Source organism: Lissotriton helveticus, chromosome 5_1 (genome assembly GCF_964261635.1).
Source record: "Lissotriton helveticus chromosome 5_1, aLisHel1.1, whole genome shotgun sequence".
Classification (NCBI taxonomy): domain Eukaryota; kingdom Metazoa; phylum Chordata; class Amphibia; order Caudata; family Salamandridae; genus Lissotriton; species Lissotriton helveticus.
The window spans coordinates 2,098,800,815-2,098,818,169 of record NC_136065.1 but is presented as its reverse complement, the minus strand read 5'-3'; the positions used below and the strand labels follow the sequence as shown (position 1 = coordinate 2,098,818,169).

Sequence of the window (17,355 nt, the reverse complement as noted above, 5' to 3'; positions counted from 1 at the left end):
CTTCATTCCTGAAACCATCATTTCCACAGGAAGCGACTTCATTGAAGTTCCCAGCATCCATCTCTACGGCAAGTGATGTAACTTCCTGTCTTCTCCCTAATTATGTCCACTGCCTAGCTTGTCACACTTCATGGGCATAGCCTGCTAAGGTGGAAAAAGACTAGGGCATCTCTTGTCTCGGACTTGGGCCAGAGCTCGACTGCCAACTCCAGTGAGAGAGCACATCATATTCCAATCCCAACAATCATACCCACTTCTAAACAACACACACACGTACGCGCACACACACACACACACACACACACACACACGCACTGAACTGCGGGACAAAGCGTTTCGAACATCTATACCATATAATTGTGTAATGGCGTCAGTACTTCTGTCAGTGCAAGCAAATCACCTTGTTAGGTGACTCAGTTAAACTGAGGGCAAGGTGAGCAGCCATAATTCAGAGGCATGTCTGTTCCACATTTAAGTTGGTCAGTTTTAAAAGTAAGAGTAATTGAGGTCCCTAATTTGTAGACATGGGTAAAATGAGTGGTTTAATATTTATATTATATATGGGAGACATCTGAAAATGCAGATTATACTAAATGTTGGTGCCCAGTATTAGTGCAATAGGAAAAACATAAAACCTTCTAGGAACATTGGTTGATGGTTTTGTATAGAAAGTGAGGCAATTAACATAAAAAGATTGCAATGGGTTATAACAATTATAATGATAAAAACCACAGAAATAGTATTATTGATCATATTTATCAAGTTAAGGATGTATGATATATCAGAGGTAAAATTTGTGGATTTGAATGAGTTGGTAAAACCTTACAATTCCTCCTACAATAATTGTAAATTTGCTTAGTTTTATACAAAATAAATTTTTCTGCAACTTGAAAACACTACAATAGTTATTAAAAATCAGCACTTTATATACGTTTTTCGATAGAAAGTTAGATTTTTCGGACCAGTGATTTTATTACTGATTTCTTATATGATTAGGAGGCCAATACACTTGCAGGTTTTCACTTAAACTTCACTATATTGTAAAATTCTTATTTTTACCACTTTAAATGATGTGACTGTTCCTTCAAGTGTAGCACTTTTATAGATGTGACTCACTTTTTATGCTTATATATCAGTAATAAAGAAATAAAGAAAGGAACACAACAGCTGCGACTACAGCTGCCCGCCAATACGCGCTGATCAATATGTAACATAATCCAACGTAAATTGTAAATGTAATAAGAGGAAAAAATGAGCTCTGGTTGATCATAAAGTTAAATTTGTGTAGCATCATATTAATGGTACAGTTCTCTTTGCTTTGAGAGGTACTTACTGCGAACTCCTCAGGAGTCACTTTCAACACATCGAACACAACCGCGTCATAGCTCTTGTTGGCGGCACAGTCGGCGCTCCGTCCATCCAGAGAGTCAGAGCTGCTGCTGCCCTGAGGATGGGGAAAGAAGAACTTGGTTAATGTTAGAACCGGTGGAAGAAGAAAGAAACTGAAGAGAGAAAGAAAGAGAGGGAGCAACAATCTCTTGGTACTCTGTAGTCACTCTTTGACTCCTCCCCGTACAATAAGCACCCCATCTTTGAAGTGTCCACATGGAGCGGTGGTGGGTACACCACCAACCCTGACCTATTCTCCCTCCTCCCTCTACCCCCTACCCCCTACCCCCTACCCCTCTCCACTCTACTCTACTCTTCTCCACTTTCCTGCTACTGACTTTTGCCCTCACCTGTCCTGGCCCTTAGTCCCCACCCTGTTTATCTGTGAATTTTCCCTCCTCAATTGAGATCTACCTATTTTGTCTGATGCCCGATGGAGCTACCTGGTTTAGCTATAGGGGAGACAGGCTGGGGATTCACTCCTTGGACGTCACCTACCCAGTCGGTCTTTAGACAGACTTCCTTTCGTCTCTCCTGTCATTTCCTCCCGCATCCTCCCTCTATTTATGTCTCTCCTTCTCTCCTCTCTCAATTTATTGAAACTAAACTATAATGTCTGATGCCCGATGGAGCTACCTGGTTTAGCTATAGGGGAGATGGGCCGTGGATTCCCTCCTTGGTCGTCACCTACCCAGACGGTCTTTAGACAGACTTCCTTTTGTCTCTCCTTGTTGTCTCTTCCCTTATCCCCCCTTTTTCACCTCCCCTGCCCCCTCCACTACTTTTCTCTCTCCTTTCTCTCCTCTCCTAATTGTATTGCCTATTTTTTGATGTGTTGTGTAATTTTTGATCTTTTTCTGTTACATTGTTGATTCTCATGTAAAGCGCTCAGATATCTTCGGGTCTAGCCAGCGCTATATAAAACTCTTTAAATAAATAAACAGAGAGCGATGAGGAGGAAAGAGGACTCAAGGTCGTCAATAAAGCATGAGGTTTATGCCATTCCAAATGATGGCTCTGGACCACTTCCCTGAACATACACTGCAAAATCGTCAATTTACAGAGGAGAACAAGGTGTAGAACATTGGCTACAACATAATCAAGTTGCAACAGCAATTCAGCAACGACATCACTTAGTGTGAATCTTTGGTAGAGCAGAGATACTGATCAACGTGACTGCAAAGCTTGAGTTGGTTTATGAGCCCCAAATCAATCTGATATTGCATAGGCCTATCTTGAATTAAGTACTCTGAATTCCATCTATTACACCTACTTCCCACAGCTCCAATATTGTCTTAGTTCTATCAGTGGTAATGTAATTTATGAAGACCGACTCTAAACGAACTCCAAAGGGCCAAGGACCTGGAAATTACGTGGCGCTAACAGTCCCTAATCGTAAATGAGTTGACCACATCATCTCGTCCAGTGCAGCAAATGGCACAGGAGAGCTCACTATGCATTGTTCACAAAGCCCTTCACCGCCACAGCCCTCACAGCCTTAGCCAAATTTGCTTACCTTGACCCCCCAAATCAGATATTTTATGCTGGTAAGATATATTTGGTGGAAATCATTTCATATAGCATGACTGAGGCTTTGCAACTTCATTCTACACCAGTACAGCCTCCGGGAGGACTATTTACCATTGAGACAGGAGTGAAAGCTGATCTCATTGGATCAGTCTCAGCCCATCACCAACTAAGGACAACCGTGAGGGGGACAACATCCCTACCAGACAGATGTGCTAATATCTGGTCTCAATCTGTGACCAGTATTTTGGCAACCCAAGATGTTTAAGATGCGACCTATCAACTAATAGGTCAGTTCTTCAAAAACCTGAATTGTAGTTGGTCTAAATCTGACCCACTTCGTGAATATTAAGAATCATTAATGAGGTAGGTCGCAAATTGCGAATCACTATAATTGGATGACATCATAGGGATGGTGGCCTGCTGGGGTCATCTGGATGTTGGCAATTCAATAATGCATTGCTTTTTTTTTTTTTAATTAAATTACATTGAACCTCAAAGGTGACAGGACTGCATTTAAAAAGAAAAGTTTTGTTTTTCAGTTGTTTTTAAATTTGTTTGAGCGTTTGCATGCTCGCAAACTAGCTTTTCATTTTTTAACATTCAAAAAGCAAATGGGAACATCGTGCTACCACGCATCTCTGCCTTGGCACACTGTGTAAATGACTGTGCCACAGCCCCTGAGCCATTGGTTCGATCACACTTTGGGCACCATGCCTTCCCATACTTTTAGTCCTTAGGATTTTGTTTTGCCTTGTTTGCCCTCAATTCAACTTCCCCATTTGTTAACTCATAATCTGTTTTTGGCTGAGCATTGCCGTCACTGGTATACTCCGAGTCTCCCATCATTTCTGCTGCTTCCTGTGCTTGCCCTCCTGCCTCCCTGCTGGCCCCTCCCACCTCCCAGGACTACTTATGGAGGCCTGCTGCGCAGCCAGCACACCAAAGGAATGCCAAAGACAAGCCTGTCTGCACCCGTATGCTCTGAACCATATACAGCACCAGGAACCCTGGCCCTCCCACCACCCCCCGCTACACCTCCAAGGAGTTTTTGCTCCTGAACTCTGGACACTGGAACAACAGCTGCTGCACGTCCTCCCAGCAATCAACAAAAGAACCCTTCACCTGCTACCACTGCCACTTCTCCTGCAACACAGGACCGACAACCCTCACTGGATCCTGCACCGCTTCCGCAGAGAAGACCACAAACAACCTGGAACTGCTTCAGTGCATCCTGCACAACGACCATTCCGTCTGCAAACACACCACAGAAATCTGGGGCGCCATCACCACCCTCTCCCCTGACGTTGCATTCATCAACAAAATGTGGCTCAACCCCTGATCGGATCTCGACATTGCCACCCCAAAACACAATGGCTACAAGATGATACACCAAGTCCGCACGAACAAACATGACTGGGGCATCGCCATAATCTTCAAAGAAACTATCTGATGCACCATCACCAATGACTAACCCACGCCTCTCGTAGAAAACCTCAAATTCCAACTACAGACCGGCGCCAAGAACACAATAAGAGGCACCCTCATATACAGACCCCCCCAAGACCCCAACCAGCTTTCTGTGACACCATCTCCAACCTCATCGCCTCCCTAGTCATCGTCTCCTACCACTATGTCATACTCGGTGACCACAATTTCCACCTTGCCAACTCCATCATCCTCCTAGAGAATCTGACCAATACTGGCCTCACCCAACTTGTCACCAAACCCAAGCACAAAGCCAGATACACACTCAACTCCATCTTCACCTCCAGTGACGGAATCAAATTCAGCCACGTCACAGAACTCACCTGGACTGACCATGCCATTGTTCACTTCTCCATCTCCGTTGCTCAGCACACCATCACCAAGCATCACAGCTCCTCCCACTGCAGTTGGGGCAAGATAACCATGACACAGTGGACACAGGCCCTTAGCACTACCAAATCAGAAGCTTTATAAGACCCTGATCAGGCTGTTCAAAACTCGGTATATGTGTGACATTCTGCTCCGCTTGCAGAGTTTGTGAGATTTCCCACTCCGCGCTTCCGAAAAACTTTGTCCCGCGTACCGCAGTGGAGTTTTTCACTCGCTTGTGTTTGCCAATGTTAAGTTGGCGAGTGCGAGCAAAGAACATCTTACTCCAGACCACCTCCTGATGAGATTTCTCAACGCAGACCGTCGCACTGAGAAACCTTCTGTTCATGTTGAGGAAGCTGCCGCTCAAGTAGAACTTCTACTTGAGGGACAGAAAGACGTTTCTTGGGTATTTGGTCCCTTCTGGAGTTCCACATAGTGGAACTCCGAAAACTCTGCCCAGGTCTATCCAAAAAGTCTCTCCATGGATCACCAAATGTGCTGACAGAGTCGCCCCATTAAAACCAGCAAAAATCAACAAAACCTCAAAGCAAGCCAACTGGCACACCCCAGCTCAGAACCACCAAGCGCAGCTGCCACTGACTCGAGACATGATGGTGTGCCACATGGAAGCCCTCTGACAGCGTCACTCACAAAACAGCCCTCAGCAACTACCACCTCAGCATCAAACAAGCCAAGAAAGCAGCCATCACAGTCCACATCGATACTACGGCCAACCACACGAAGGAACTCTTCAAAATAGTCAAGGAATTCTCCAACCTGACAGCCACAAAGAACCCCATCCACCCATCCCAAGAACTCTGCGAAACTCTATCGGACTACTTCCACAGAAAGATTGCCAAACCTCTACAACAATTTTGACACCCAACCCACTGCTCTTAACCTCAAAAACCAACAACCAGCACCCACCTGCCGAATGATTACCACCTGGTCTCTGTCACCACTCAGACCACCACAGCCATCATGTCTTTCATTCACTCCTGGGAACCTAACAACACAACCTTTTTCACCCTCGGATCCAACTGTACCAGCACAAAACTCACCAGTATCATCAACACCTCCATCTCCACAGCAGCTTTACCAGAAAAATAACAACACGCAGAGGTCAGACGCCTCCTAAAAAAACTCTGGACCGACTCCGGCAATCTCAAAAATAATTGACGCATCTTCCTGCTTCCCTACTCAGTTAAAGTACCCGAGAAAGTCATCAACCAACATCTAACCGAATACCTGAAACAAAACCACCTACTTGATGCCTCACAATCAGGATTCCATGCCAACCACAGCACTGAGACGGTGCTGATCGCTGCCACAGACGACATCAGAACTCTCCTCGACCATGGATAAACTGTGGTCCTGATCCTCCTTGACCTCTCTGCTGTGTTCGACACCATCTCCCACAACCCCCTCATTGACAGACTCTACAACATCGGCATACAGCAAAACACCCTCAAGAGGACACTTTGAGAACATCCGGATTCCTCCCTTCACCTCTGAACTCAAGGACATCAAATGGGCGCACCCCAAGGACTATCCCTCAGTCATACCCTGTTCAACACCTACATGATGAGGTAACGGGTTTTTAGGAACCCGTTTGGTGCCAGGGGATAACACCCGAAGACCTCTGAGTTCTCCCTGTTCCGGACCACAGAAACACGGAGTCTTCTAGTCGAGTCAGAGATCGAGTTTTATTGATAGCTACCAAGTAACAGGTGTCCTAGAAGCACGACAAACACGGGTCATGTGTTCTCAGGAGACTGTTCGTTTTTACAGAACCAGCCTTCTCCTTATATACAGAAATAATAGCTGCGAGCGAGAATTCTTGAGTTTATGATATGGCTATACACATATTTCTACAATAATACAAAAGAGCGAAGTCATGTAGGCAAGCCCGTATTTTAGATGTCCAATGCGTGATAGATTACTTAGCCAAGCTCGGAACTCCCATCAGATATCGATGAAACCCCAATAAAGGAAGGCACCTCCTAGTCATAAAACTGGCCATAAACCGGGAACAGGACAGGTGGGTGTTTGTAGAAAGCATGGTTTGTATGTAGTGAATGGTTTGAGGAATGTTATGTATCGATGCTATCGCATTTGGCCACTGGGCGAGGGGCTGCCCAGACAGGTTTGGCTAAAGGCGATGGAGTCAGTTGGGACAGGTCAGGGGGGAGTCAGGGAAGGTGGACGTGTCCTTTTAGATCAAGCTCGACCTTTAATTGACTTATCATGAGGGCAAGACACAAGATGGATACCGTTTACAAAATGGAGTCTGAGGGGTCGGAACGGAAACTACGATTCAGGGGTGTTAGCATGCCTCGATCATGACGCAAATGCATAGGAATGATGTCCTAATCATTATCGGTTCGCTGACACCAAATTCGTCATGGTACGTTGATATTTTGTGACACGGGTATTGGACCTCGTTATCGGGATGACGACAGGGTCCAGATTTTCAGAACCACAGACCCTCCTTTTGCCCTTATGTAAGGCAATAAATCATATTAATCTGAGTCCAAATCCGTATGAAGGAATTCGTGGAGATGCTGCTGTAACATCATTCTGTTGCTCAGTTCGTCTCTTGACACAGGCTTCCGTACACATGACGTAGCACAGAGGCCACATAGTGCAGGAGCGCACTGTATACACAGGCAGAACATAAACAGAAGTGCTAAGATCATCCCAATGAAGATCAGTGTTTTCCATCCCCATGTAGCGATCAGTTCCCAGAACCACCCTAGTAAGGACCAATCTCCTTTTTCCACGTGGAGGGAATCAGATATTTTGTGTAGTTTAGAGATGGCCTGGTACACTGTCGGTGCGTTATCAGGGATGAAAATGCAACAACTGGATTGGATCACTCTACACACACCACCACGATCGGCGAGTATGATATCTAGGGCAACTCGGTTCTGAAGTGTCATAAGTCGATCCGACTGAAGTTCGGTCGTCAAATTTCCAAGGGCTCCGGCCGTTGTAGTCACGGCGGATTCAACTATCCTCGATAACTGGCGAATATTCCTGCTGTTTACCATAGGCCCCCAAAATGGCAGAAAACCCTTTGCGAAGTCAGCGAATTCCTGACCCGCGGTGTCATCTTTGCTCATGACACCTCTAGCTGTCCTTGTCCGATGGTAATCTGCTCTGGCCGTGTAGGTGGGAGGCAGCAGAAATGCGATAAAGCATGTACCTGAGAAGTCAGGGGGCAACCACGTGTAAGCTTGGTCATGGCAGACGAAATACGTGCCTTTGGCTGCTAATAGTATTGGGGAAGTTCGGGAAGCGAACACATACGTTTCCGTGCATATACTCTTTCCTAATTGTGCTTTGGGATCCCTGCCGATACCTTGTAAACATAAGTGACCTCGGTTGGGTACTATCCAAACTGGGCGGGATTTCTTTGCTGTCTGGCTCTTACTCAGGTAAACCCCATATTTAGTTACGTTCCAACGAGTGTACGGAGTGAGTTCATCTTTGGGAATCGTAAGATAGGTGTCAAACTCTCTACTCATATTTCTTATCCCTGCTATTAGTGCCTTGTTACTGGAATCACTTTCAGTAGAACGTGTCGGGTATGGTTCTAGGGCGAATAGGAACATGGTCTGGAAAGCCCACAGAGAACCATAATAACTGAAAGGCAGGATGAAGTATGGGATACCCTTATCCGTCGTGTGTGGCATGAGTCCACATATCCAACAGTTCGATGTGTTCATGATGGACTGGTGTTGGTGTAGGAGTTGAATAAATGAGTTATTTACAAATTCGAGTCTTCTGGCAGATTCGTGTTCAGGTAGAGGGTGAAAGTAGTGTGGAGAGATAGTAGGAGGAGGCTGTGGCCGGGTGTCATTTGAAAAGGTAACTTGGAATACGAATAGAGTATAACCAGTCAAAAACATCGTTATGCTACACAACATTAAAATACATGTTATCAAAAACTTTCTCTTGGCCAGTACAGTGCATAATTGTCTTTCAAAGTTTGGGAGTCTGGTAGGTCTCTTTACCCTAGGAAACTCCATCCTCTAGTTGCTGCCCGCGGTGGTAGGTTGGTTCTGCCAGGGGGTGCGCTCTGTTCAGTCCGGGGTAACTCCCTTGGACCAACCAGAACCGTTGACCTAAACGTCCCCAGTTGCACTCCCCAGCCTTCAACCGCGACCCTAGCAGCAGAACCGGATGGCGGTTCGAAAATCAAAAATGAGCAAGTTTCCTGAGAGTGAGAGAGCTGAAAAATCAAAAATAGTTCTTGGAGGAAGGGAAAATCACATTCGTTTGTGTTTTTTTTTTATTACTCTCTTTATCTTGACCTTAGATTATACTGTTCTTTCCCAGGTACGGTGTGGTCTTCAAACAATGTCTCAGGTTCGGTAGTGTCCAACTGCATAGACGGTGGCACACGTCCTTGTAAAATACGATCACTCTCCTTTTCGGTACCAGTTTCTTTTAAACGTGCATCGCTGAAAGGGATGAAGCGAGGTATGGATTCTGTCTCGGAGTCGGCAATTCCTTCGTTGACCCACCGGTCGTATGGAAGGGGCAGAGGGACCCGTTTACAATGGGTCCCGTGCACCCAGTTCTTTTTGCCGTCCACCCGAACCGCTGACCTCGTGGCAAGAAGTACCAGGTAAGGTCCGGTCCACCTCGGCTGTCCGTTGTTGGTGCGCTGGAAGTTCCGCACCAAGACCCACGTGCCGGGTGTGATGGAGTGACCTGGATCGTCAGAGGCTGGTGGAGAGGAACTGTGAACCTGTTGGTGTAAAACACGCAATTTAGTTGTCAATTCGCACAAATAGTCAAGCAGTACGGGGTGCTCTACTTCGCTAAGTTTCTTTGGTCTTGGCACGCCCCAGGCGTTGGCTGGGCGGCCAAACACTATCTCGTGAGGGCTAAGTCCTAATCTGGAATGGGCAGTCATCCTAGTTGACAAGAGTGCTAGGGGCAAGGCGTCGGGCCATTTAAGACCTGTACTGGCTTGGATCTTGGCTAATTTGAGCTTTAAAGTGCCGTTGTAGCACTCTACCAATCCAGCTGATTGGGGGTGATTCGCAGAGTGGAATTTTTGCTGTATGCCTAAACATTCACACACTCTCTTCATCACGCGTCCTACGAATTCACTTCCATTATCACTCCAGACAATTCTAGGCATGCCAAACCTCGGGAAGAACTCTTTGACAAGGGCTTTGGCGGTTGACAAGGCAGTGTTGTCTTTAAGGGGGTACGCTTCCACCCACCTGGAGAAAGCGCAAACAACAACGAGCACATATTTCAGATTGTTGCATCTCTCCATGTGAATGAAATCGAGCTGCAAAACCTCGAACGGATACGTTGGAGGCGCAAAATGACCAGCTGGAGTTGGGGTTCCCCTACCGGGATTGTACTTCAAACACACCATACAGTTTCTGACCACATTCTCTGCATATTTCGGGATGTTGCTATTTTGCCATACTGGGGCCAATACTTTACAGATTCCTCTCGAACTGATGTGTGCAAATCCGTGAGCCATTGTTACTACTGCAAGTACATAGGCGTTAGGCAATAACCATCGCTGGTGTTCTGACAATTCGACCCAACAACCATTCGTATCTAATCTACCCTTACTTTCTCTCCATTCATTCACCTCTTTCTCAGTTGCCTCGGCTTGTATAGATTTCACGCTTTCAATGGTGTCCTCACATATTCCCACATCAGTAATCCATCTAGCGGGACCTACAACATACATCCGACTCATTGTGTTCCTTGCAGTCTCTTTCGCAACCTCGTCTGCAAATGCATTCCCGCGGCCAACATCATCCTGAATCTTTTTGTGTGCACTACATTTTATAATGGCAACTTGTAGTGGCAAGGTCAGTGACTGGAGGAGCTCATTAACTAGCTGACCATGTTGTATCTTTGCACCATGTGACGTAAGAAACCCACGTTCACGCCACAATCTCCCAAAACTGTGAGCCACACCAAAGGCGTATTGGCTGTCAGTGTACACATTCACTCGCTTTCCTTTTGCTAACACACATGCTCTGGTAAGCGCAATTAGCTCTGCAGCTTGTGCAGAATTATGGGAAATGCGCGCAGTCTCTATAATGGTGTGTAATGTCGTTACGGCATATGCGGCAGTCGTATCACCATTCGGCAGCTTGAAACATGAACCATCAACCCATAAAGTATCATTGCATTCAGGAAGGGGAGTGTCCTGTAAGTCTACTCTCCCTTTTGTCTCTTCTTCTGTCCTAAAGCAGCAGTCATGTTTGTCAATCTCGTCTGTTCCTGTCGGAATGGGTAATAACGTTGCGGGATTCAGTGTATCGCACCTCTTTATGTGGATGTGACTTGCTAGCAGCGTAAGTTCGTAACTGGATAGTCGAGCGCTAGTAAGGTGTTGTGTCTTCGTCCTGTTTAGTAAAATGTCTACTGCATGCGGAACCATAACGATCAGAGTATTATTCATGACTAATCCAGCGGACTGTCGGATGCAGACAGCTGCTGCGGCGGTAGCCCTCAGACAACTTGGTAGGGCTTTAGCCACAGGGTCTAGAGTTGCCGAAAAATACGCGCATGGGCGCTGTCTGTCCCCAAAATGTTGTGTTAAAACTGATAATGCACAACCTTCCTTCTCGTGGACATATAATGTAAAAGGCTTACTGTAGTTGGGGTTTCCCAACACAGGAGCCGAACATAATGCATCACGCAACTTGTGAAAACTCGTCTGGCAATCTTCGGACCAAGGCATAGGATTTGGCGTGTCTTTACAGAGTAGTGCCAGCAAGGGTTTAGCTAGTAGTGAGAAACTCGGTATCCATTGTCTACAGTACGATGTAATGCCCAAGAAGGCTCGAACCTCTCTCTGTGTCCTTGGGGCACTTAGTTCTGCGATTGCCTGTATTCTTTCTGGTGTCAGTCTCCTTCCCTCCTTCGACAAGATGTGACCTAAGTAGGTTACCTCTTGTCGGCAAAATTGTAGTTTGGAGAGAGAGACTTTGTGCCTCATGTCACATAAGTGATGCAATAATGATAACATAGCTTTCTTGCAAATCTCTTCAGTGTCTGCAGCGATCAGTAGATCGTCTACATACTGAATCAGAGTTGAACCATTCGGTAGAACAATCGTGTCTAGTTGTGTTTTCAGGGCCTGACTGAATATTGATGGGCTTTCGCAGTAGCCTTGAGGAGCGCACTTGAAGCGGAAACTTCGTCCTCCTAAATTAAATCCGAAAATATCTCTACTCTCCTCAGCAATCGGGATACTGAAGAAAGCGTTCTTCAGGTCAATCACCGAGAACCAATTTGCTGAAGCTGGAACCATCGTCAACAAAGCAGTAATGTCGGGGACAACTGGAAACTGTGGGATAACTATCTTGTTCACTTCTCTGAGGTCGATCACTAACCTATACACAGGGGGTTGTGAAGGATCAGTACGTTTTAAGACGGGCAAAACTGGACTGTTACAAACATTTCCTGTTGTTTCTTCGATGACGTCTTTATCAATCAGGTCATAAACAATCGTCAATAACGCCTTTTCACATTCGCTAGATATTTTGTATTGGGGAATACGTGGCAACCTAATGTTGGCTTTCAACGTTATGACATATGGTGCTATCTCCAAACGACCTATATCATTAGAACCATTAGCCCAGAGTACATCAGGAAGACTCGACAATTCAGTTGCAATGTTTTCTTTCGACACATACATTGGAGAAATGACCTTCTTACCGAAAGTAAGTTGTACTCCCAATGGTGAACAGTACAAAGTCGCATATAACCTTTTTAGCAAATCCAATCCTAACAAATTTTCACCGCAACCTGTTGTAAGAATGAGGGGTGCCTCTAATTCGCATGGGCCAATAGAAAGAGATACAGGACTGGAGATCGGGTTTCTAACAGGGGCGCCAGAGAAACCTACTGAAACATTCATTTCGCCAGACAAAGGTGCGCCAGGAAGTTTCGAGTGCATGATAGAACTTTTTGTAGCACCAGTATCCAGCAGAAATGGCTCTGACACTCCTGAGGCTATTACCTCGACATAAGGTCCATTCTGATCTACTGGAACTGAAACAACTCCCTCTCTTTGTCCATGGCTGTCCTAGCAATCGTTACCCTCATATTCATGTTCGGTGTAATAGTCGTCTGCATAGTACTGAGCTGACCTGGTCGACGCATTATTCTGTTGGTCGAAGCTGTTCATCGAATTCTGAGGCGTAAAAGAAGTTGTATTCTGCGTGAAATTTCCACGGCCCCTACCTCTAGGGGCATGTTGAACACCTCTTCCCCTTACACCCGAAGCACCGTTCAAACGTCGCGCAATAGCCGGACAATTACTTTTAAAGGGACCCTCTTCCTTGCAATATGCACATTGATTCGGGCCATAAGCAATACGCTGGTGGGAAAACTCGTTTCCTTGCGCGTTTCTCGAATACTGATGTTGCGGTTGATAACTGGGCTGACTAGCCGTACGAGGCGGATAAGCTTGCTGGAGAAGAACTTTAGTTTTTAAATCTTTTGTCTTTCTGTCTACTTTATCTAGCTCGTCTTTGCGCCTATTTTCATAGTACTGGGCTGTAGCTAAAATTTGAGCTGACGTAGAGACAGCCCAAGCACTCTCTGAATATTTCAATTTATTACACAGTTCAGGGATTAAATTATGTACGAACTTGTCTACAAACAATCTTTGGCCACCCTCGGTAGCCATATCCTGACCACTATGATCGGTGAAAGTCTCCTCGAATCTTGTGAAAAAGTCAGACACATTCTCATCTTTCTTCTGCTTGCATGCAGATAGCTTGTCCCAGTTCACGCGAACTTCAGGCATTATTGTTTTCATGTACGCAATAATTCTACCGGGAAGTTCAGCTATTAACGGCTCAGGTTTAGAACCACCAATTTGTCTAGCATCTATAGCGGCAATGTTCGCCTATGAGTCACCTAGTTCTTGGGCATGGTTCGTATGGCGTATTTTGCTCCATAGAGGATGTGGGACAACGTTCCCAAACAGCATGTCTATGTCCGCTAAATTCATTATACATGAGCAGTGCAGTTTGCGATAACTCCTTATAATACCCAGTCGGGTTTTTACGAGGATCAGGCAATGTCTGCTTGAGCGCCAAGACTTCGGATCTTTTCCAGGGGACATGTACCCATACACGCTGGAAATGAGGCAGAATTGGCGGTACTACATTTGCATCGCCTTCCCTCCAAACCAGAGGAACCTCTCTCATGGGGTACTGTCTCGCTCTTTTCCTATCTGATACGTCGTCTTCGTACAATGATCTAGAGACGTTTCCTTTACTCCTATAAGAGAGTAATAACTCTATCGCTTTCTCAACATCTCTGCCTGTAATCATGCCTTCGTAGAACTTAAAGCGTGTACGCCATAGTTCGTTCATTGTGTATGTGGGATCATTTGTCTCCAAATCTTCGCCCAGATATACACACATTTCTTCGAATACGTATCTCTGAGTGGGTGCGTTCCATTGACGGAAAACTTCCATAACAGACTGAACATCATATCTAACAGTATCCGTAATCCATTTACGGGCTAGTTCATTTAGCACTTTTCTTTCCTCGTAATCAGGCAGTTGACTACGTAACTGTCTATCTTCTGTTTTAGGGGTCGTCTTAGGCGACCCGAAGAAAGGTGAAAGCAGACCAGTGACGGTACCTGTCACTCTTTGTCTAATAGAAGGAGAAGCTTGCGGAGGAGCAAGTGCATTGGAAAAAACAGGCTGAGGCAAAGAAGAAGTAGAGGCAATAGTAGAGGAAGTTGAAGTAGTAGCAGACGTGGTATCATAGACAATAGCTGGAGCTGTAGGCAAAGTCGTAGAAGTAGATGGGGTAGGTAGCAAAGATGGCGGCCCTTGAGAAGGCTGCGCCGGAGAAGTAGGAACCAGCTGAACAGTAGCTGGCGTGTGTGCAAAAGCTGTGTTTCGTGCGGCGGGGCGTGGTATAGAAAAACGCTTTGGCGTTGTAGTAGCGTCTAACGCATACGGTGGAGGTGAGCTTAATAATTGGGACATTACTGGATCTTTCTCGGATCTTTCCTCTTGACCTTGTCCCTTATTTGGTAACATCGGGTAGCATTTATCTACTGCTAGTTTCTTGCTCCTAAGTATATGTTCGCTTTCTTGCTCTTCCTTGTTATCCCTGTATGCAACGGCAGCTTGCACCATCGACATACCTCTTTTATTCTTTTTCGCTAACTTTATTTCTTTCTGTTTGGCTTCTTTGCGCCATAAGCGAAAAGAGTCAAACATCGCCGGCCGGGCTTTTCTCTTAAATAATTTGACCTCTAGGTTATCTAATATTTCTGAGTCGAAACTACCATATTGAGGCCATTTTAAAACACCATCCTTGCGGGTGTATTTTATCCATACTTCATTATATGTGATAGGGCCTACGCCGTGCTTTACGTAGAGCTCATATGTTGGAGTTCCAATCGGAGGAACCGGACAGGAATCCTCTAATCGGGAGTCCTTACTATAACCAAGACAAAACAAGTTTCCAAGTCTGCTAAAACCAGGCATCTTTGCTCACTAGTCTAGCTTCAAACTTCAAAGGATTATCAATTACGATATTTCTCGTGAAAACACAAGTCCTTCGGCTTTGGGGCTTGCAAGTACCAAATCAAGGCGTATCTCGAGGATACCAAAAAACTAAGGACAAACTAGGGAATGGGACACGCTCCACTTATACTTAACTGAAGTATTTGAAGATCGGTGACGTCGCTAGAAGACGCGTCTATCGTTTCGCTCTACCAAGGATCACTGGGTCCACAACAAGGCGATAGTCAGGGCAGCAGTCCTTCGTAGCCGTCGGGACGCGGGGAACCTCGCAGCAAAGACCTTCGGAACCACGTCGACATACAGGGGTCGCTGAAGGGGCTGGCCGTCCTCCGGAATTTTCACACGAAGCTCCTCACGAACATCTGGCTTGGACCGTCGCCGCTTGATACCGCCCCGAGTTGGGCGCCAACTGAGGTAACGGGTTTTTAGGAACCCGTTTGGTGCCAGGGGATAACACCCGAAGACCTCTGAGTTCTCCCTGTTCCGGACCACAGAAACACGGAGTCTTCTAGTCGAGTCAGAGATCGAGTTTTATTGATAGCTACCAAGTAACAGGTGTCCTAGAAGCACGACAAACACGGGTCATGTGTTCTCAGGAGACTGTTCGTTTTTACAGAACCAGCCTTCTCCTTATATACAGAAATAATAGCTGCGAGCGAGAATTCTTGAGTTTATGATATGGCTATACACATATTTCTACAATAATACAAAAGAGCGAAGTCATGTAGGCAAGCCCGTATTTTAGATGTCCAATGCGTGATAGATTACTTAGCCAAGCCCGGAACTCCCATCAGATATCGATGAAACCCCAATAAAGGAAGGCACCTCCTAGTCATAAAACTGGCCATAAACCGGGAACAGGACAGGTGGGTGTTTGTAGAAAGCATGGTTTGTATGTAGTGAATGGTTTGAGGAATGTTATGTATCGATGCTATCGCATTTGGCCACTGGGCGAGGGGCTGCCCAGACAGGTTTGGCTAAAGGCGATGGAGTCAGTTGGGACAGGTCAGGGGGGAGTCAGGGAAGGTGGACGTGTCCTTTTAGATCAAGCTCGACCTTTAATTGACTTATCATGAGGGCAAGACACAAGATGGATACCGTTTACAAAATGGAGTCTGAGGGGTCGGGACAGAAACTACGATTCAGGGGTGTTAGCATGCCTCGATCATGACGCAAATGCATAGGAATGATGTCCTAATCATTATCGGTTCGCTGACACCAAATTCGTCATGGTACGTTGATATTTTGTGACACGGGTATTGGACCTCGTTATCGGGATGACGACAGGGTCCAGATTTCAGAACCACAATGACCTCCCCTGCATATGCCATTGGATCCCACGGCCTCAACATAATCTCCTACGCAGACGACACGCAACTAATCCTCTCGCTCACTTAGGACCCATCCCAATCCAAAACCAACTCCTGCAACGCCATGTCCAATGTAGCCAACTGGATGAGAGACAACTGCCTCAAACTTGACTCAGACAAGACAGAAATACTAACCTTCGGAAGAACACTCCTGTTTGGGATTTCAGCTGGTGGCTAGCAGAATTTGGACCAGCACCCACACCAATAGACCATGCATGCAACCTAGGCATCATCCTAGACAGCAAACTGACCATGAAATGAGAAATCAACACAGTCCCCTCCTCCTGCTTTCACATCCCTTGCATGCTCTGCAGAATCTTCAGATGGATCCCATTCAACACCAGAAAGACCTTTACTCAGGCCCTTGTGAAATGCCGCCTCGAATATGGCAACACTCTATATGCCGGCATCTCCACCCAACTCCTTAGATGACTCCAGACCACACGGAATGCTTCAGCCAGACTCATTCTAGACCTCCCCAAACTGACCCACACCCGAAATCTCCACTGGGTCCCCATCTAGAAGAAATGCCAGTTCAAGATCCTCATACACGCCTACAAAGCTCCTCACAATCAAAGGCCATTCTGCATCAATCACAAATGAACTTCCATCTATCCGCACGATGCTTGCGCTCCTCCTCACTTGTC

At 46.0% G+C, this 17,355-nt stretch overlaps 1 protein-coding gene across 1 annotated transcript in view; it reads right to left on the bottom strand.

Moving 5' to 3' along the window:
- The window catches only part of RALGPS1 (Ral GEF with PH domain and SH3 binding motif 1), a 1,636,862-nt gene that overhangs the window by 1,302,450 nt on the left and 317,057 nt on the right, over nucleotides 1–17,355 (bottom strand). The window contains exon 4 of the mRNA XM_078646110.1: nucleotides 1,334–1,465. The gene's annotated coding sequence lies outside the window, so the exon portion shown is untranslated. The remainder of the gene's footprint in view (nucleotides 1–1,333; nucleotides 1,466–17,355) is intronic.